This window comes from Delphinapterus leucas, chromosome X (genome assembly GCF_059928025.1).
Source record: "Delphinapterus leucas isolate spDelLeu-1000000601 "Yukka" chromosome X, BTC_Dleu_Yukka2, whole genome shotgun sequence".
NCBI lineage: Eukaryota > Metazoa > Chordata > Mammalia > Artiodactyla > Monodontidae > Delphinapterus > Delphinapterus leucas.
In genome coordinates, this window is record NC_143150.1 from 114,544,571 (window position 1) to 114,567,689 (window position 23,119).

The following is a 23,119-nucleotide window of genomic DNA, read 5'->3' on the forward strand; positions in this document are numbered from 1 at the left end:
ATGTTTTAATGAAAAGTGCACCCGTGTATTGTGTCCTCCAGCCCCACCATTGGTTAGTACGTTTTTGTGTTTTCATCAAGCCCCGGTCTCAGCAGATTCCCCAGGATGAATTTCAGAGGTGATCCGTCTCACTGGAAAGACTGGTTAATGACTTGGTCTTTGATTTCTTGGATTATATTGATACTAACAATTTAAATTATAAAAATCTGCTTTCTTCACGGGGCATCTGATATCTCAGTGTTATTAAAATGATATCGATTTTATGATCCAGCGATATAGACATCATTCATTCACAGCACAATTACCACCTACCTGTTTTTGTTTTGCTGGAGGTCACAGGACAGTGGGAGTGGAGCTGGAGAATTCAGCTACATCTAGAAACCAGGAGAGCGCTTTTCTCATGCAAAACTTCTGCCTTTGGCCGTGGGAGGCACCACACCGGGGCTCAGCAGACACCAAGGAGTCCAGTGTAACCAGGGCCCACGTTCACAGCCCTGTAACACACCCTACCTTACTTTCCGCTCATTTCATGTTGCCCCCAAACCAGAAAGAATAAGCCTTTGCCCAAATTATGACATCATGGTATGTTGTAGACATTTTGTGCTCATTAGCTGTGTATGTTGTTATTGTTGTTCCGATAACACATCCTAGCAGGCCTTTGACTTCTAGGGTGGGATCCTCCCAAGAGTTTTTGGACTTGACTCCATACTACTTCTTAGACTGCGAGCTCCATGAGGTCAGGAATCACATCCATCAAGTTCAGTGCTGCAGGCCATCATCCACAGTTCATGGTCCACAACAGCAAAGGGAGAAATAGGAGCAATGAAAATTACACAAGTTAGCCTCAGCCACTTACGCTTAAAAAGCAATTTCAGGAACCTCAGATGCTAGGGTCTGGGGGTCTTTCAGCCTCCTAATTCCTTCTAAATGCTCAGATGATAATGATACTTCACACAGGTAGAGCACTTTCATATCCCATTTTAACCTCATGGTAAACCTATATACTTGCTAGCAAAGGTATTTTTATCTCTGTTTTGCTCCTAAGAAAACTGAGGCCCAAGGACCGGCCTCAGGTGACACAGGAAAAGCAGGAAATGGAAAGATAGCGAGGGGGATCACTGCCATACGCTGTGCACAGGGGAGAGGACATCCACATAAGCATGACAGCAGGACCCACTTCTTCCCTCTTTCCTTCTTCAAATCTCCTCACACCTTTCCAGGTCCAGACTAACATGCAGTGGTGATCGTGGGTTGCTGGCTGGAAACCTTGGACTGGCAGTTTCCCCAGAGACGAGGGCAGTTGGGACTTACCCTGAAGCACACCTATCCATCACTTAACCTTGTGAATTTATTTTTGAACACTCAACTGCTAAGTGAAAAGCCTTTAAACCAAAAAATACTTCCATTAGTTGTAACAGGAAAATTAGGATGCATTCCATCCCAGACAAAGATATGCAAGTGCAGATAGAAAAATGTATTAATTGAACAATGAAAATAAATCTATTTCAAAATGTCAAAAATACAGTATGTTCACCTAATGTAATGAAGGTTTGTTTTAACTCACCAAAGGACTGAGGAAGACTTGAGAGTGGGTGGGGATTGGTAGAAGAAAGGGTGCAGGTGAATCATTCACCATCAAGTGCATTCCTCATTCTGCGCCATTTCCTGCATTAATTTTTCAACCTTTTCAGAGATGACGATTATCTTGTGCTCAAACTGCACTTAAAAATAAAGTTGCAACACAGAAAAAACCCTTTAGAGCAAAATAAAGAAGTTCAAAGCACAGAGAATTAGAGTGCTCACAAGAGACAAAAGCAGGGATCTGCAAACTAGGGCACGTGGCCCACTGTCTGTTTTTGAAAATAAAGTTTTATTGGAACAAAGTCATGCCCATTTGTTAATGTATCATCTATGATTGCTTCCATGCTACAAAGTCAAAGTTGAGTAGTTTTATGACACAGATAGTATGTGAAGCTTAGAATATTTACTCTCTGGCCCTTTCCAGAAAAGTTTACCAATCCCTGGACTATGAGCAGCAGGAAATGCTGCCTCTTCAGACCACCCACACGGCACACATACACAAAGCAAAATGGTCATCCACACTTGACCTGCTTCTCAAAATCGTTCCATTTGATATTCTCTAAATACAAGCTATTGCGTCAAGGAAATTGGTCGATATGTCTTTGCCTGAAACTGTGCTACTGAAACTACAGCATATTACTTAGTGTGTTTTGAAGTGAAAAGTCATTGTTCTGGTACAAAAAGAGGTGGGCATTGTCAAAAAACTTTTATAATTTCTCAATAGCGGTAAAAATGAGTTAAATTTAAAGTCACTATGCAGGTAAGTCTGTTAATAGTCTGGTCTGCATCCACCCGTTTCAATTAAGAAGCCCCAGGGCTACCAGGAGCCTTAACTGAAATCAATGAATGAATCAACGGAAGTTTCTTGAGCGTTTCTCAGGCGCATGGTCCTGTGCAAGGCCTGTGAGGGAAGATGAAGAAGCCATGCCAGAGATTCCAGACTGGGAAACTGGGCTTGGGCACGAAAACATCCAAAAGCCTTGGCAACTTAGTTACAGAACACTAAAGGTCACTAAATGTCCAAAGAAACAGAAATCTCTGGGTGGTAGACTTGTTGGGAAGACTTCCAGAAGGAGGACCAGCAAGAATGGACAGCTTGAGGAGTAAAAGGAACACTTCCAGATAGGCCAAACCCCACCCCAAGAGGGGACTTGCCTGGGCATTTACGTCTCTTCCTGCAGGACTCACAGGTGAGATTATTTATCCACAGATAAGTGATTCCTGCAATCTCAGCCCAACTCCAGTGGCCGGGAGGACAACTGAAAACGAGTCTATGCTAAACATGAGTGCATCTGGTCATTACTTGGATGTTTGGGGTCTTCTGTTTCTGTCAGTAAAATCCCATGTGGGCCACAATTTCAGTGAGAAGGAAGGAAATGATTCAAATCCTGAAAAATGTACTCATCCATCCCCTGGAAGGAGGAGGGAGGGAGTGAAGGGAAAAGAGGGAGAGAGAAGCTACATGCTGAAAACTCAAAGCTGGGAGCTGTGGCAGGGCTCTGTTATTCGTTGGCAGGTCCATCAGATTAGGGAAGGTTCAAGTCCCAGGCCTTGCGCTAAAGGGACTCGTTACTTACATTACATCTGATTTTTTTTTATCTGATCTTTTTAAACATCTTTCTTAGCTATAGGTGTTCTGTGTCCTTTTGCAGATGAGGAAACTCAAGTTTGGAGCTAGTAAGTGATTTGCCCAAGGTCACATAGCAGGTATTTGTCTTAAGGCCTGAGGGGTTTCAAATTCCAACCTCTTTTCTCTGTGCCTTGTTTCTTGATAAATTTGTTTATCTATCTCAGGTAATTAGCAGATGTAGGTATAGCATATCAAAAAGACACTTGAGCTGAGGAAAAGCAATGATAAACTATGCTTCCTCTAATTCTCTTGTTAAAAAGATTCATTATCACATTTTATTTCCTTAACAGGAACAGCAGCCATAACTTAACATGGGGGAAAAAATTTTTTTTGAGCTGGGGAACAAAAATAGCAATACATAAAATATCGCCCGATTTCCTGCTGCTAGTAACTGAACATCAGGAAAGATATATAAACTTGAAAGGTATCTATCCATGAGTTGTACTTGTTTACTTCTGAGCCTAAAGGGGACTTTTATTCCCTGATTTTCTCACCTCCTGGACCATACAGCTACTATTTCTTCAGTATGCCCTCCTTTTATGCATATTATCATCAGTCCTTATGGCAGTTCTATGATATAGGAATCTTTTCATGGGTTTTAAAGATAAGGACACTGGGGCTTCCCTGGTAGCGCAGTGGTTGAGAGTCCGCCTGCCGATGCAGGGGACACGGGTTCGTGTCCCGGTCCGGGAGGATCCCACATGCCGCGGAGCGGCTGGGCCTGTGAGCCGTGGCCGCTAAGCCTGCGCGTCCGGAGCCTGTGCTCCGGGAGAGGCCACAACAGTGAGAGGCCCGCGTACCGCAAAAACAAAAGATAAGGACACTGAAGCTGGCAGAGGATAAGTAATATTGCCAGGGTCACCTGATGGGTAAATGACAGAGCCCAGCTGGAACTCAAATCTATCTGGCTCCTGTTTTGAGAGGTACCCGGGATTTTTTCTAAACACGTATGATAAGATGACGGACATGAAGACAGGCTTCAAAAGAAGAGTGTTATTCACAGTTTTCAAGAGGAAGTGGCATGCCATGTCACAGACGGCTGCAAGAGGAAGCACCAGGGTTGGTCAGATGGCAGAAGGGGTGAGGGGAAAGTCTGAGCAAAAGCCTTTATTGTGGTTTTCAAGGGAAGAAATGGGCGAGGCAGGGTAAGCAACTGAGCAGGTTTAGAATTGGAGTAATTTCAGCAGGCTCTGGTCTATAGGACTGGGCTCTAGCTGTCCAGTACCCGGCCCTGGGGTGATTAGGGCAGGGGGACAGTGTCCTGGATACTGCACAAGCCTGATGAAAGGAGGCAGGTGGGGGCATGAACTTGGGATTGGTTGGTTTGCATTTCAGAGGCATGGTAGAAGGCAAGTCATTCACTATGTTTAGGAATTAGCTAACCCTTGGAGGGGCAGTCCCTCCCTGGGTCTGAAAGGAGTCACAATGTCAAAAAATCATAAAATATAGAAAATAAAAAAATGATTAACGGCTACAAAACCCATGAGATTTTTCCCAAAGCACTCTACTGCATAACACTTCTATTAAAATGTAATAACTATTCATCCAACTAGTGCTTACATACTACATCCTCAAATTGATCAGACCCACTCTGACCCCTCAGTTAGGCTACTAACCTATGGAAGTTTGAACGTCTTTGATTAATTACAGCCAACTGCTCAAGCACGGCTTACTCGGATGTTTTTGAAGGCAAGAGGCATATAGAGAAGCGATTCTCAAATGTGAATGCTCAGGCACCAGAATCTTCTAGAGGGCTGGTTAAAATGCAGACTGCTGGGCTCTGTCCCTAGGGTGTCTGGTCCAGTAGGTCTAGGATGGTTGGAAATCGGCATTTCTAACAAGTTCCCAGGAGATGCTAATACCATTGGTCGGAGGACCACGTTTTGAGAACCACTGGCTTAGAGAAACCACTGAATCTCTTTACAATGTATCAATAGTAAGGTAAACTCAAGAACTAACAAAACTAAACATTAAACTTAGGTATTGAAACCAAGGATAACATTCAAAATATTTAACAACCAGGATGGCATGGCGCTGACCAGGCTGTCATGACTCTGTTAACAATTGTGAGGTGCAGCGTGCCGGAGGGTGATCCTGGTTCAACAAAAGACCACAAGAGGAAGTACACAGCACACCTCGAGGGGCCGCACTGGGGTGTGCGCCTCTCTTAGGGTCCTCGGGTAGAGTTCTTTGGGGTTCCTGAGTAAGGCCAGATTGATCAATTCAAACCAAAAAGAGCAGGGTTGTGGTGAGCTCCACAGGGGTCTTATCTAAGAAGCACACAAGGGGGCCGGCCCTGGGAGGCAGGGAGACTGTTAATCACAAGGGCTGCTGGGGAAGTCACATCAGGAACTTCCCTTTGCTTGTGTCTCTGCAGGCTGTTATCTAGGGCATGCACTTGTATGAGGGGCGAGTGTCAGTTTAAGGCTCCCACGGGCCGCTAGGCTCTAAGAGTAAATGCTTCAGAAAGCAAGGCAGGGGACTTCCCTGGTGGTGCAGTGGTTAAGAATCCACCTGCCAATGCAGGGGACACGGGTTCGAGCCCTGGTCCGGGAAGATCCCACATGCCACGGAGGAACTAAGCCCGTGCGCCACAACTACTGAGCATGCGCTCTAGAGCCCGTGAGCCACAACTACTGAGCCCATGTGCCACAACTACTGAAGCCTGCGCGCCTAGAGCCCGTGCTCTGCAACAAGAGAAGCCACCGCAATGAGAAGCCCACGCAACGCAATGAAGAGTAGCCCCCGCTCGCCGCAACCAGAGAAAGCCATTGCACAGCAACGAAGACCAACGCAGCCAAAAATAAATAAATAAAAATAAAATAAATTTATTAAAAAAAAATCACCCAAGAAAAAAAGTGGACCAAAGACTTGAACAGACACTTCAAAAGGAGCTTATCCAAGGGACCAATAAACATATGAAAAGGGGCTCAACTTCATTAGTCATTAAGGAAATGCAAATGAAAACCACAACAATGTTCCTCTTTTCTGGTCTCTTCTCTTCACCACAGACCCTCGCGGTTCTCCTATCCTAGTTGGTTGTGTTCCCATTGGTAGTAAGAACAGCCAGGTGAGAACATACACCTGTCTGCTTCCTCTCATCTCTGAGCTGCTTGAGGGCTGGGATCATGGTCTGGACAGCTTTTCACCTCTGGCACCAGAGGGAGAAGGCATTTAACATTGTAGGTTGAATGCAACTGAAATCCCAATGATATGTATAACTGATTCACTTTGTTATACAGCAGAAACTAACACACCATTGTAAAGCAATTATACTCCAATAAAGATGTAAAAAAAAAAAACCAATGTGAAGCAATTATACTCCAATAAAGATGTTAAAAAAAAATCCCAATGAAATGGCAGAAGCTCGAGATTCAGAATGTGATTCTGCAGCCAGATGAAGAGAAAGGACTAGAGAGGAGAAAGAACAGAGTCTTTCTCTGAAGTTACTAGACGTGATCAAGGACAAAGAGGGAAATCATTTCTTCCAAGACAGTGGCTGACGCATCTTGTTCACATCTCCTCTGCCATAACTCACCGTCAGATTCCTTAATGTCAAGTGCTCTCTGGGTGCAGCGAGCCTGGTTTTTATCAAATGAAGACATATCCCTGTTCTCTAGAACTTTCTGCCAATAGAATTCTCAGTGGAAAGGAAAAAAAAAGATGGGTGCACATTAAATAGGGTATCTTCTACAAATGGAGGAAGGGAACTAAGGTAAGATTTTGACATTTCAACTGATTATTGTCAGTTCTGTAATGCATTTGAAAGTTTTTTACTCTAAAAAGAGCTCGTTTGACACAATATAATACTTGCCATTATTCTTCCAAACATAATGAGTACTTACTATCTGTATTTTTTATACAGCTCCTCAAGCTCATTTCTACATTGTGAGACAAGAGTACCAATGCAGGTCCATCCACAGAGCATTTAAAGCTGGAAATCAGGCTACAAACTGTTAAATCAAGTACATTCTGTCCTCCTAACTTGTAAATATACCTCTTACCCACCTGGAAAGCCACGATCCAATTCAAAATTCACAGACTCCGTGAAGTTCCTTGCAAAAACATGTTGGCACCCCCTTTTCTCTGCTCACACCCCCCCCACCACCACCACCAGCAGCAGCCCCCCGGGCGCAGGCAGAATCTTCCATCATCCATCAGGCTGTGGGATGATAAACTGAGGAGACCCCCACGGGCCCTGGAAATGGGCACTAAGCAGTTTGGACAGGACATTTCATGTCTCAGGGATACAAACTGTGTTCTAGAAGGGGACAGAGGCACAGCCCCTTGGCACTTCGGACCCATCCCTGGTGGTGAGGGGCACAGCTGGAGGAGAGCCAGAGTGAAGCCCTCTTGAAACCAGCACCCAGGACAGGTCCCCTCTTGACCAGTTCTCAGGGCAAAAGTGTAGTCCTTATCACACAGCTTACAATTTAAACCCTTTCACATCCAACCTACCCAAATAGATTTAAACTACAAGAATTTTTTTTAAAGAAGAGAAATATAGACCTCAGGTATTGGGGATGATCTACCAACTGCAACTGAGGGCCTTGACAGTGAAAGCCAAAAGGAAAAGACCCCAGTTAGGCGTTCTTAAATAATTTATGCAAGTTTATTTGTTTAAGGAGACAATGTTTTCCAACGTGTCGAATTCCAGGAACATTTTATTGTGTCAGTATTGTATAAAATTCATCAGGTGATACATGAATTTCAAAAATGTAATACATTATACCAACAGGAAAGATAATGTCTTCCTAAGGAGGTGATAAATACGACATTACACAATAGACTGCCTCGTGGATATTATTAGCCATGAATTCCATTTGGAATTTACTGCTCATCTCAAAGGCTTAGCATTATTTAACTGTAATATCTCCCAGTCATAACCACTCAGACGATCGATTCCGTTTAATCACTGATGTTACTGTAATGGTGAAAAGGCTGCATTATTTTTGTTTGAAGCTAGCACACCAAGTCCCGCGGTATGGTATAATTAAGAAGAACTGTTTACTTTTTCTTAAATTCAACACCCCTCACCCCCACCTCAAAAGCTAGACATTAAAGTACTAAATATAATGATCTCGGTAAACCAAATTGCTATGTTCCTGGCAGCCCTTCCCTCCTGTTTCCCTTAAACATTTCTATCTGAAATGATGATGAATTAAAAAGAAAAAAAAAAGAAACCTGGGAAATATACAGCTATCCCTTCACTGTATCATGCACCTAACCATCAGAGTTTCCGATCCAGTGCTGAAAAGCACTCCCTCCCTCCTTCCTCTGTCCCGTTCTGGCCACTTTAGATTGTTACTTGCGTTGTTTCAGATGTCCACGGGGCACACAATGCAGGATCATGAAACACCAGCCCGTTATTTTATGTCTGTGAGTCAGTCTCCCCAAGCAGATTGGGGAACATTTTTGAGGGCCTTCAATCATCTCGGTTTGCTCGGTACCCCACCAGGGCCTGACCCATGGAAGTACCCATGTTACTGAATAAACAAATGATCACCTTGTTGCCCTCATGAACTACACAGTATTGAGTGTTATTCTGGCATAGAGAATATCACAATCAGTTCCCCACAGAAGTGAATTAACCCAGTGCATTACCACTATAGAGTTTAGAATCTAAAAATTAGAAAGTCTAGATATAAGATGATCCTGGATGATTTTATTCAAATCCCACCAGGTAAGGAACGACATACAGAGAACTCCCAGAACTTAGTGGTAGAGACAAGACTGACGAGGCATGCCCCTGTGAAATCTTTTTAAGATGCACTTTGTTTTAGTTACATTTTATAATCATCAGGAGACTAGCTTTGGCTATGCTTTGAGAAACTGTACAACACTGCATTTAATCCAAGGTTATTTTTCAGAGGCAAAATTGAAAAGACACCAGATCCTGGAAATGCTTAGGAGGGAATCATTCTGAATGGCATTGCTATAAGTGGTCAACACAATATGGCAGCTGATGCCTTTCATCTCCTCTTTTAAATGTGTTTCAACACTGTGAGCGGCCTCCGATCACTTTTGGGAATAGACGGGTTATAAAGTATGAATAAAGACAGATAAGGACTTCCCCGGTGGTGCAGTGGTTAAGAATCCGCCTGCCATTGCAGGGGACATGGGTTCGAGCCCTGGTCCGGGAAGATCCCACATGCCGCGGAGCAACTAAGCCCGTGCACCACAACTACTGAGCCTGTGCTCTAGAGCCCGTGAGCCACAACTACTGAAGCCTGTGTGCTTAGAGGCTGTGCTCCACAACAAGAGAAGCCACCGCGGTGAGAAGCCCGCGCAGTACAATGAAGAGTAGCCCCCGCTCGCCGCAACTTGAGAAAGCCCGAGTGCAGGAACGAAGACCAAAGGCAGCCATAAATAAATAAAATTAAAAAAAAAAAAAAGACAGATAACCACGTGGATTTTGTTGCTTAGCTAAGCACAATTTCGTGATCATCACCAACCAAGTCATGTTTCTTTTTTAAGGTGGTGCATGGGGCCTGGCTTAACACGTTTACTAGCATTTGAATTGTTCCCAAGATACAGCTTCTTTTTGGTACATTTCATATGCTGAAGTGTTCTGTCCACCAACTTAATAATCTCAGGCATAACTACGACATTTGATCAAATGTTTTATTCAGAGCATCTTCGGTAATCTGTTATAATGCAATTATTTAGCCTATAACCGATCCCACGTAACTTAGCTGTTCATTTAAATGTTTAATGTTTAAAAATAAATTGTATAGTGGGCCATGATAAAAAAGTTTCATCTAGACTGTGCTCAACATATTTTTCTTTTCTGTAATATTCTAGAAAGAAATACAATCCATTGGCATTCTGTGGACATCTGCATATCTTTCAAAAGTACATTTCTGGCATAGCCCCACCAACTATCACTTTCTCAGAAGTGTTGGACACAGAAACAGGACCATGAATAAATGAGTAACTTAATGTAGGACAACAAACGCACTTCAAATCACTGGGGAATGAATGGACAATTTAATCAAGGGTATTGGGATAAGTAGTGATCACAATGGAAAAAAATACCCTCACAATTCATAGCATACCAAAACCACAAAACAAAAACAAAAAACCTTCCTCACATGCTACCAAAAAATGGGGTGGGGAATGCCAGCTAAATGAAAGACCTAATTATGAAAAGCAAAAGTTTAAAATACTGGGGAAAAAAAGAAATATATATATATATATGATAAAATCAGACTAGGTAGGGAAAGGTTTCTTAAAAAAACACAATAAACAGAAACCATAAAGGAAACAGACTGACAAATTTTGACCACATTCAAATAAAAACTCATGTGCATCAGAAAATACCATTAAGAAACGAAAAGACCAAGCATAGCCAAAGCTAGTCTCCTGATGATTATAAAATGTAATTAAAACAAAGGGCATCTTAAAAAGATTTGACAAGGGAAGATTGGGAGTAGATACTTGTAACAATATAAGCAACACAGGATTATCATCCTGAAGATGTAAACACAATAGATCAATAAGAAAGTGAAAACCCAATAGCCAATGGGCAGAAGATAGGCATTTTTCCAAAGAAGAATATTGGCTGGCCAATTAACTTATAAAAATGTGCCCAACCTCACTCAAAATCAGGTGATGAAAATTTAAACCACAATAAGTTACCATTTCACACCTCCAGACTGGCAAAAACTTAAAGTCTAACAATGCCAAGTGTTGGCAATGGAGCAACTTCAATTCTCATGCCCTGATCATAAGTGTGTAAATTGTTACCCCAGTTTGGAAAGCAATTTGGCAACATCTAATAAAGTTGAAGCCTGGAGAAGCAAACGTGGGAACGTTCCATCACCTGATTTCTTTTAAAAGCAGCAGTAGCTTAACATAGCAGGCAGTTTGGTTGCATTGGTATAAACTCTGATTTTGAATTTACAAATGAAATTTTCAAAAATTTCATTTTTGAAAGCTGATACTTGCTGGTAAATAATAAAAACTAACATTTGAGCACTTAGTCTGTGCCAGGCACCACTCTAAGCATGGATTCTTTCATTTGATCCTCATAATGATCCAGAAGAAGGTTGCTATAGATTATTTACGTGTCCCCCAAGTTCGTATGTCGGAATCCTAACCCCCAATGAGATGGTATTAGGAGGCGAGGCCCTTGGGAGGTGACTAGGTCACGAGGGTAAAGCCCTCATGAATAGGATTAGTGCCCTTATAAAAGAGACTCCAGACAACTCCCTTGCCCCATCTGCCATGTGAGGGCACAGAACAAAGACAGCCATCAATAAGGAAGAGGGTCTTCATGACATGCCAAATCTGCTAGCACAACATCTTGGATTTCCCACATTCTAGAAGTGTGAGAAATAAATTTCTGTTATTTATAAGCCACCCAGTCTATGGTATTATTATAGCAGCACAAACGGAATAAGACAAAGGAGCCATTATTATCCCTATTTTACAGATGCACAGAGGGCCAAGGCCCCAGAGCCAGGATGTGGGAGAGCCAGGATATGAATCCAGTGGTCTGGGCCCACTTTCACATCCTGCATCCCATGAGTAAATAGTATTGTCAGGAGTCGACATGGCTTGTCCTGAATGTGATGAGTAAATTGTAACATCACTAAGTATGTGTAAAGCACTACTGACTTTACGTCTGGAAAATTAGGATGATTTCTCAAGTCAGTCTTGATACTACTACAAAAGCAAGGAGTGGAGAGAAGGAAGAATGCTTGTAACTCTTGACTTCCATGTCCAAGAAGCAAATACAATTCAGTCTTCTGTTTCAGGCTTCCGGATTACCAGGAGAATATGTTCTCCAAATGGCACCCTTCCTAAGTTTCCAGAACAACGTTCCTTCCAGGAAGGCACAGACTTTGACATCTCATACCAGTGTAGGATGTCTGTGAAATTCACAGTATTATTTTATTTATGAGGTACCTGTTAGTGCTTTTGGTTATTTGCTTCAAAGGCTTTAGTATCTCTTTGCTAATAGGGGGTCTTCTCTTGACTGCTTCACTCAAAGTGCCATACAGGGCTATAAGATTCAGCCTCCACACATTTGTCAGGGTCAAGGTGGATAATCTGTGCTATCTCTCAATAAGACATTTTCTTCTTTCCTTAAACACCATGAATTCTGAACAGGAGACATAAAGCACTCCTTGGGTTTTACATTAAATTCCGAAGTCAAATGTGGTAGATTAAATTATTGTTCTCAATTCCTCACTCTCCTGTCATCTATATCCTGGCCACAGCTTCTTGGTTGACAGAGCATACTTCCTTGCCTCTCAGTCTTGGGCTTGGCCATGCAATGTGCTTTGACCAATGGGACAGTGACAGACACGGCACAGAGAGAGGCTGAAAATATGCCTGCATCATGGTGCTTGCCCTCCTGCACTCCCATCTTTCACCAGAAGAACATGTCCCAGGTAGCCACTGGTCCAAGGAGGAGAGACATGTGGAGCAGACCTCAACCCAACTTAACAGCTTAGAGCAGAGCCCAACAGAGCCCAGCCTGGATCAGCTGAACCCCAGCCAACCACAGATGGGTGAGAGAGAAATCAACACTTGCTGCTATAAGCTGTTGAAATCTCAAGTTTGCTTGTTATGCAGTATTACTGCAATAATAGCTGACTAGTACATAAACCCTCCTCCTTCCACCATCTATTTTGAAGACCATCTGTATTACTTTCCCGGGGGCTAATGTAACAAAGTACCACAAACTGGGTGACATAAACAACAGAAATGTATTGTCTCACAGTTCTAGAGGCCAGAAGTCAGAAATCAAGGTGTCGCATTGGTGCAGCCACTACGGAAAATGGTATGGAGGTTCCTCAAAAAACTAAAAATAGAGCTGCCATATGATCCAGCATTCCCACTCCTGGGCATATACCCAGACAAAACTATAATTCGAAAAGATACATGCACCCCTATGTTCATAGCAGCACTATTTATAATAGCTAAGACATGGAATCAACCTAAATGTCCATCGACAGATGAACAGATAAAAGGATGTGGAATATATACATACGGAATACTACTCATCCATAAAAAATGCCATTTGCAGCAACGTAGATGGACCTAGACATTATCATACTAAGTGAAGTAAGTCAGAAAGAGAAAAATACCATATGATATCACTTATATGTGGAATCTAAAATATGACACAAATCAACATATCTACAAAACAGAAACAGACTCACAGACATAAAGATCAGATTTGTGGTTGCCAAGGGGGAGGAGGATGGGGGAGGGAAGGAACGGGAATTTTGGGTTAGCAAATGCAAACTGTTATATATAGGATGGATAAACAACAAGGTCCTACTATATAGCAAAGACGATCTTTGGTACCCTATGGTAAACCATAATGGAAAGAATATTAAAAAAAAGAATATATTTATGTATAACTGAGTCACTGCTGTACAGCAGAAATTAGCACAACATTGTAAATCATCTATATACTTCAATGAAATTTACAAAAATAGAAATCAAGGTGTCGGAAATAACAAATGTTGGTGAGGATGTGGAGAAAAGGGAACCCTTGTACAGTGTTGGTGGGAATGTAAATTTGTGCAGCCACTGTGGAAAACAGTATACAGGTTCCTCAAAAAACTGAAAATAGAATTACCATATGACCCAGCAATTCCACTCCTGGGTATATATCCGAAAAAAATAAAAACACTAATTCAAAAAGATACATGTACCCCAATATTCATAGCAGCATTATTTACAATTGCCAAGATATGGAAGCAACCTGTGTCCATAAACAGATAAATCAAAAAGAAGATGTGGTGTATATATGTACACAATGGAATATTACTGAGCCATAAGAAAGAAGGAAATTTTGCCATTTGCAGCAACATGGATGGACTTGGGAGGGCTTTATGCTAAGTGAAATAAGTCAGAGAGACAAATACTGTATGATATCACTTATATCTGGAATCTAAAAAATAAAACAAACTAGTGGATATAATAAAAAAGAAACAAACAACAAATGAATGTATATAACAAGACAGAAACTGAGTCATAGATATGGAGAACAAACTAGTGGTTACCAGTGGGCAGAGGGAAGAGGGAGGGGCAAGATAGGGGGAGGGGAGTAAGAGGTACAAACTGTTAGGTATAAAATAAGATATAAGGATATATTGTACAACATGGTGAATATAGCCAACATATTATAATACCTATAAATGGAGTACAACCTTTAAAAATTATGAATCACTATATTGTACACCTGTAACATATAAGATTGTACAGCAACCATACTTCAATAAAAAAAAGAAGAAAGAAAAGAAATCAAGGTGTTGGCAGCCCTCAGAAGGAATCGGTTCCATGCTTTTCTCCTTAGGCATTCCTTGGCTTGTAGAATGGTATTCTGCCTGTGTTTTCACATCATACGTGTTTCTTGGTCCAAATTTCCCCTTTTTATAAGGATACCAGTCATTGGATAAGGGCCCACCCTAATGATCTCATCTTAACTCGATCATCTTCAAAGACCCTATTTATTTCCAAATAAGGTCACATTCACAGGTACTGGAGGTTAGGACTTCAACATCTTTTGGGGGGACACAACTCTGCCCATAACACCATCCCAGATAACTTTCTGGTGGGGGAGAAATAAGACTGGAAGGGCCTGATGGCCTTTTGGTTAATGGAAAATCTAAGAGTTTATCTTTTTATAGAGCTGTAGAAGAGAAAAAGAGTACAGCTGACCCTTGAACAATACCTTTCAACCGCACGGGCCCACTTGTATGTAGAGTTTTTCAGTGGTAAATACTACAATACTACACCGGAGTTGGTTGAATCTGAGGATGCAGAACTGCAGATACCGAGGGCTGACTGTAAGTCATACTTGGATTTTCAACTGTGTGCGGGGTCAGCGCCCCTAGCCCCCGCTTTATCAAGGGTCAAGTGTATTAGGTTTTGCCGTCTTCTTGTAAATGGTTGGTGCTTTATAAAGCACTTGCAGTAAATCACCTCCATCCGTACTCATCCCTTACCTGAAACACGTGTGCTTTCCTTATAGCCTTCACCTTAGTCTACACTTCCTCCTTCATGCTTCTATTTCCAGCAGCCCTCACAGCGCCCTGTTGCTTTTGGGCTGGTGTTTTCTGCTCATTTTTCTTTGCTGCTTAAGAGGGTGCCCACATGTTCTTTCCTCTACACATTGCCCTGAATATATCCCAAACATTGTGTTCTAGGACTCCCTCCACGGAGGCTGCGGCAAAAGTGGCCAATAAGTGCTCCTGAAAGCTGTTCTAGTACAACGTCAGGACTGAATCGCGTAACCTCCAATCCTTCCCCTTATTCTTCGTTGTATTTTGAATAAACTTGGAAAAGACCCAAGAACGAATTAAAATTTGTTCTGGTTTTACCCTCCACAGAAATAAACAAATTTACCTAAACCCATGAAATCAAAGCATAATCCAGGCTTCAGTAACTTGTATGTTTAGCTGAATAAAAAGTATAATCCCTCATCCTTGTGTTTAGAAACTTCTAGCTGTCAGGGCAATGTCTGCACAGTGAACAGGGTCTCCACATCCTTTCAAACTGCAGGGAGAACTTGAAAATCTGCACTGATCATTGCTTCAAAGTCTCCACTAATTGGCCTCCATCCACCACCAGTTTTGTAATTTTTCAAATGCTGAGGGTGTAGATGCCCTTTGGTGAGCACTGGGAGGTTAAACTTGAGCCCCAGATTAATGGTTTATCCAATTGCCTTTTTAACACTGTCCATGAGAACATTCCTAACCCTTGGAAGTCAAACAGGAACTCATTTTAGCAATTACCGTGGCAACGTCTATTGCTTTGGAGGCCACCTGTAACTGCTGGTATTTAAAATATTTTGTTTCAGCAGTGGTAACAATGCTGGTATTTAAAATATTTTGATTCAGCAGTGATTCATGCAACAGCTTTCTGAGTTTTTCTGCAAGGCCACCCACCTGATTTTCCACTTACCGGTGCACCAGGTCAGTGCCACTCAGCTGATGACTGTGAGAAATGCAGGCTCCCAGGCCCTGCCCCAGACCTCCAGAACCAGACTGTGTTTTAAGGAGATCTCGGGTATCCATTTGCAGTCAAGTTTGTGAAGTACTGCCCTCATTTTTCTATTCCTGTTTCTAAATAGCAGGGCAACTACAGTTCCAGCTGAAACTTTTTAAGTCCTCAATCAGTTTTCTCGTAAAACTAATTGAATAGTTTTTGTTTTTGTTTTTTGGCCATGCAGCTTGCGGGATCTTAGTTCCCTGACCAGGGATCAAACCCGTGCCCCCTGTAATGGAAGCACGGAGTCCTAACCACAGGACCTCCAGGGATTTCCCTGAATAGCTTTCTTAAAAAAAAAAAAAAATTTATTTATTTTTGGCTGCGTTGGGTCTTTGTTGCTGCGCACGGGCTTTCTCTAGTTGCGTTGAGCGGGGGCCACTCTTCGCTGCGGTGCGCGGGCTTCTCAACACGGTGGCTTCTCTTGTTGTGGAGCATGGGCTCTAGGTACGTGGGCTTCAGCAGTTGTGGCACTCAGGCTCAGTAGTTGTGGCTCACGGGCTCTAGAGCGCAGACTCTGTAGTTGTGATGCACGGGTTTAGCTGCTCCACGGCACGTGGGATCTTCCCGGACCAGGGCTCAAACCCGTGTCCCCTGCGTTGGCAGGCAGATTCTTAACCACTGGGCCACCAGGGAAGTCCCTGAATAGCTTTTTAATGTGACCCTATTTTCAAATTTCAAATTTTTAAAAACGGGCTTTTTGCCTTAAGTAAAAAGAAGAGTTCAGTCCTACTCTCGCTCTCCATTCTTCTCTTCTGCCACATACGTAGGGAAAGAAAAAAAAAAATCAAAGCCCTCACGCCCTGCAGTGTATTAGCAGAAGCTCAGGAAGAAACATCTAACGGCAAAGAAACAGTGGGGTATTTGAAGCAAGATCTTTGCCGGGGGCCTTCTGTCTCTAAGCCAAGTGGGAGCCCCAAGAACCCGAGTGCGGACCCAGAGCCCAGTGGTGCGCCCTCCTCTGAGTCTTGCTGGTATCTGCATTTAGCTCCACCGCAGCAGACATCCCGGGCAGAGAACTGCTCCCCTCGGTCTTCGTGATCTCCTGCGGGAGCCCTCACAGGTACATATTCTTCTTTGTGTAGCAGTCAGAAAGGCTGAAAAGACATAATTTAGCCACTAGAACTTCTGCTGCCTCACGAACATCACATTTTACCGTCTCCTGTGCTAGATCTTAAAAGCAGCACATGCTTATTTGGGTGCTAGACAGGCCCCTTAAGCCTGGTTCCTCTTAGGTTTCTGATTCTGCGTCCAAAAATTTGCTGTCACATCCCTCAGGCAGACAGACCAACTGTGTCAACAGAATTCCTTCTTTTTTTTCTTAATGTTTAACGTTTTACTTGGAAATAATTTCAAACTTAGAGGAAAGTTACAATTAGAACTCATCGAGTTAATACAGATACAATACTTTATCAAAACTACCATTCGTATACCAATTTGTCAATTGATGCAATTTTACAGGATTTTTCCTCCAATACGGGATCCAGTGTCGGGTCAAATAATGCATTTATTTGCCTTGTCTCTTTAGCCTCCTTTAATCTGGAAACCTTTTCTCTCTTTCTTTTTTTTTTTTTTTTGCGGTACGCGGGCCTCTCACTGTTTTGGCCTCTCCCGTTGCAGAGCACAGGCTCCGGACGCGCAGGCTCAGCGGCCATGGCTCACGGGCCCAGCCGCTCCACGGCACGTGGGATCTTCCCGGACTGGGGCACGAACCTGTGTCCCCTGCATCGGCAGGCGGACTCTCAACCACTGTGCCACCAGGGAAGCCCCCTTTTCTCTTTTTTGACAGTGATACTTTTAAAGAATACAGGCCTTTTGAAAATAGAACATTTCTCATTTGGGATCTAATGTTTCCTAGAGGTTAGACTCAGGTACCTGTTGCCAGACCAGAGACCGATGCTTGTGCTGAGAAGCCTCCTTGTGGACTCTCCTTGGGTTGGTTCGTTACCCTCTTTTCCCTAATTTGACTAACCTGTGTTGTGTGCTAATCGTGTACAATAAACCAAGTGATTCGTGAATTGAAAAAAAAAAGATCAGCTTCAGGTAATGCATTCTTAGCCTAATGCTGCATAGGTGATGACAGACCCTTCTCACAACACTGGAAGCATAGGATGTCCACCTGCCCCTTGTTGATTTTGATCACCCAGCCAAAGTGTTCGGTTTCTCCACGAGAAAGTTATTTTCTCTAGCAATGCGTGGTAAGCTGAATAATCACCCCCTGTGGATGTCAACATCCTAAACCAAGAAACTTATATGTTACCTTATATCGCAAAAGGGACTTTGCAGCTGTAGTTGAGCTTCAACTGGGGAAGAGTATCGTGGATCATGCGGATGGGCCCAATGTAATCCCAGTAGGGCCTTACGACAGGGATGAAGCAGGAGTCGGAAAGAGGAGGTAATGTGACAACGGAAGCAGAGATTTGAAGGTGCTGTGCTGCTGACTTTGAGACTGAAGGACCCAGAAGCCAGAGAACGCAGGTGGCCTCTAGAAACTAGAAAAGGCAGGAAACAGATTCTCCCCTAGAGCCTCCAGAGGGAACCAGCCCTGCCAGTGCCCGGATCTGAGCCCTGTAAGACTCATTTCAGACTTCTGACCTGAAACATTTGTGTTATTTCAAGGAACTAAGTTCTCAGTAGTTTGTTCAAGTGGTGATAGGAAACTGATACACAACGCATAAGCAATCTGTGGGAGACACCTTAAAGCCACATAAATATGCTCCTTGTCAAAATTTTCCCGCAGATTTGACATCAGGGGATGATTCTTGCCTAATTCAGTCTTCATTACGATTACACAATGCTGTTTCAGCTCCAGCACTCCCTCCCCCTTCACTAGCTGACACCCAGCTTTTTTAGTGTCTCATCTGTATTTGTGTCCTCCACTTACTTGTATATTTTCCATATACCCTCATGACTTCCAGTTTTCTTCTGATGGTTTATAATTTATCATTCTGCTTAATTATTTTAAGGCACAAACACTTCTGGATTTATCCAGTGGGAGCCAAGGGTCAGGCTCAAACTAAGCGCAAGTGGCCAGGATCAGGGTCTCGTGGCCTTGCTGCCTGGTTTCCACCGAAACCCGAGCAATAGTCCACTGTAGGCTGACCCAGACCAAAGTGGAGGCCTGGAGTAAGAATTTCATCCAATGGGTAGGGAGCCACCAAGGGCAGAGACATTCAAGGGTGATAAACGGTGGAGCTCAAACAAACAGGAAAGGAAGACTCACAGCAATGGCTGACACCCAAACGGCCACAGATCCTACACGCCGTTCCGGTTTTCTGGTCTGAGTGCTTGCTCTACACCTTTCTGAGTTTCTACTCCTCTTCAGTCTTTGGGGGCACCAAGAAGGAACCCAAAATACACAAGCCCTGGTGAAAGGACCCTTCACCAACACAGCGCTTTCACCCGCACTGAGACTGCACCTTTATCATCACGGGCTGCTTTTCTTCTTGAACATGCCCAACCCTGTGTCAACTTCTTCACACCAGCCTTTTCTTGTACATTCCACTTGGAAAATGCAATTCTAAGAGTTCCCTTTTACTCTGCACCTTAACTTCATGCACAAAACATTAGACAAGCTGAGCAAGAGGTAGCCGGTGACGGCATTGGAGTTTATATTCTAGCCGTCTGTCAACTGCCCCCACCATGCTTCAGTTAAATGCCTCCAGCCCTTACCTGGCAGAGTCAGAAACCACACTCAGGCGTGTTCTTTCCCACCAGGACTCACCTCCTGTTCAGACATTAAACATTTAAATGTATGCGGACAATAGATAAGGGATGAAGACTGTTGAATAAGACTGAGGAGAAAAAACGGAATCACTGAGCATGAAGGGACCACGCAATGAATGCAAAGGATATGTTGACAGAAGCTCCCCCTTAGCCCTGGGAGGAAGAACAGAGGGGTAATTTCATGCATCAAATTTAACTCAGACAACTGAAAGCAGGCAAAGGCAGAGTTGTCTAGAAAGTAGAGGACACGGAATGTCGTCCAAGGAGCATTTCCATGTCTCTGAAACGAACTTAGAGCTGTCAGAATCACTTACTGAGAACCTAAGTCACCAACATAATCATCAACTGATATGTAAGACTATTTTAGCCCTAAAACAAGAAAAAAGGATTGCCTAATAGGCAGAACCAGGAATGATCTCTAACAAGTCAACTCCAGTGTCAAAGCCCGTATTTACAGAGAACTGCCCCTTGCCCATCTTTAAAATCTTGGGCTTCCATCTCTAGGCCCCATGGGGTGGGGAAACCCCCCCCAGTCCTCTCTCTGGATATTGGAGGGCTATCAAAACAGATCTGGCTTGTTAAGCTTACTTTACCCGGGAGAACCCCTGACTCATTTACTCTGTTACGTTCCCTGCAAAGTTGCCCAAAGAGGGACCCATTCATCTGAAAGGAATCACTCATTGAAATGACCACCATTTGACTGGTCATTGCCCCGAGATGTGGTCTGAGTTAATGAACCGTCACTGGGACCCCTAGATACAGGAGATAAGCATACCTGTCCAGTCACATTTATCACCTGATTTCCCAGGGAAATCACATCCAAGAGTATTCAAATAGCCTTCCAAAAGCACTGGGCTGTTTCTTCCCATGTTCTTCCTCTCATTTTTGAAATAATGAGTAAAGCAGAAATCAGTGGAATGACTGCACTAGGTAATTGAGATTTTAAATGGTTCTGGCCGAGGAGAACTGATCTGCCAGTATTGATTTGACGTTGTGACAGCAGGGTGAAGGGACCCAGCTACCCTTCCCCACCACCTAAATACAATGAAACAGCGGAAGCAAAAACTGTGGGTCAGGGGTTCTTAACCTGGCATCTATGGACGGAATTCTTTGTGGCTCTGAACTTGGATGGGAAAACCTTTCTATCTTTATTTTCACTAACGTCTAACTGAAATCTAGCATGTCCTTTAAGCATGAGCATAGGTCACAATCCATGTTAGCATGGACAGTACCTATGACTTTGTCAACAACAGAAGTCAGATGCGTTCTTAGCACCTTTCAGTTGCTGCAGATTTTCTACTTATGCTCATTATGCTTCAAAATTACAATATTTGACCCACAACTAGATCCAGCTATGTAACAAGTTATTAAAGCACAAATATTAAATCAGACGTCTTTGAAAAACATTGTAACCTGTCTCCTTGTAATCATATCTACTTTATGTATTAGAAAACATGCTTCTGAGGAGGGGCTCACAGGTTTCACCAGGTACCCAGAGTTCACGGTACCAAAAAGGTTGAGAAAGAACCCCTGGTGTGAGCTTTCCGACAGCAAATTCAGAAGGCTGGAACCTAAATTCAGACTGCTACTAGCCACAGGACCCTTGGGCATATTTCAAATTTTGACTGTTGGCCTACTCAGTGATAATCATAATTCACAAAGCTATTTTTTTTTGTCGTTTTTGCGGTACGCGGGCCTCTCACTGCTGTGGCCTCTCCCGCTGCAGAGCACAGGCTCCGGACGCGCAGGCTCAGCGGCCATGGCTCACGGACCCAGCCGCTCCGTGGCACGTGGGATCTTCCCGGACCAGGGCACGAACCCGTGTCCCCTGCATCGGCAGGCGGACTCTCAACCACTGCGCCACCAGGGAAGCCCCCACAAAGGTATTTTAAAAGCAAGCGAGGGCTTCCCTGGTGGCGCAGTGGTTGAGAATCTGCCTGCCGATGCAGGGGACACGGGTTTGAGCCCTGGTCTGGAAAGATCCCACATGCCACAGGGCAACTGGGCCCATGAGCCACACTACTGAGCCTGCACATCTGGAGCCTGTGCTCCGCAACAGGAGAGGCCGCGACAGTGAGAGGCCCGCGCACCGCAATGAAGAGTGGCCCCGGCTTGCCGCAACCAGGGGAAGCCCTCGCGCAGAAACGAAGACCCAACGCAGCCAAATAAATAAATAAATAAATAAAGCAAGAGAATGTAAAGGAAAGTTGTGTATTAACCCAAAGCACAGCACCGTAAAAGATTATGTGGTACAAAGACACTCAGCAACAGGGTGATACAGAAGGTTGTTAAGTGTTATTTCAAGGCCACGTAGCAGCTCAAATCAAATAATGCTGCCAAGCTGGCCTCGAGAACAGTGCTACTCACAGTGCTGTTCCAAGACTGGGTAAGGAGCGTGCCCTGCGGTGGAGACCAACATAATGCTTCGTTCACTGACGAAGTCTTGCTGGGAACAAAACACTTCAGCTGAAGCAAACAAAACAATGTGCTTAGAACACAAAGAGCTGGCTGAAGCACCACACTGTGAATAATACTGCTCTAGAGTCTTGGGTACAGGCCAACGATACATCACACACACACAACCTTCACTCTCACCCTCACCCACACACACCCACACCCTTCACCCTCCACCCTATCCCAGAAGTCATGGGAACAGAATAAAACTGATCAATCTACTGAGACAAATGTAAACTCTTACGTCAGCAGTAGTTAAGCAAGAAGGTGTCTAGTCAATTGCACAGGAAGGAGCGGCACATTTTCCCTTTGCTTAGTAGCAACACTGTCAACCCAGCCTTCCTCCAGCCCAGGTGGATCACCATTAATCAAATCTTGAAAATATCCAATCACATTTTCAGGAGAGGGCAGCATTACTTTTTTAATAAACAAGTTCTTGACATCTGTTGATGTGTTGACTAGAATTTAAACTACAGCCACATTTGTCTTGTCTTTAATTCAAAAGCAACTATGTATTACAGTATATTCTACTTTAGAATATAAAGGAGACTACAACAGTAAATAACACTACACCCATTAAAGTAATGTAACAGTGCTTGGATCTTACAACATTTCCTTAAAATGCAGCAAAAGTAGAGGTTGTTTTTAGCTATCGAGTTCAGTTTGCACGCTTTTCTTTTAACAGTTACAAAGATGTTCAAAGAAACCAGGCAT

At 43.4% G+C, this 23,119-nt stretch overlaps 1 protein-coding gene across 1 annotated transcript in view; it reads right to left on the reverse strand.

The window, feature by feature from the left end:
* Window positions 1–21,817, reverse strand: part of PHEX (phosphate regulating endopeptidase X-linked) — a 234,136-nt gene extending 212,319 nt beyond the window's left edge. Inside the window, exon 1 of the mRNA XM_089904684.1 lies at window positions 313–21,817. The gene's annotated coding sequence lies outside the window, so the exon portion shown is untranslated. The remainder of the gene's footprint in view (window positions 1–312) is intronic.
* Window positions 21,818–23,119: the final 1,302 nt, after the last annotated feature.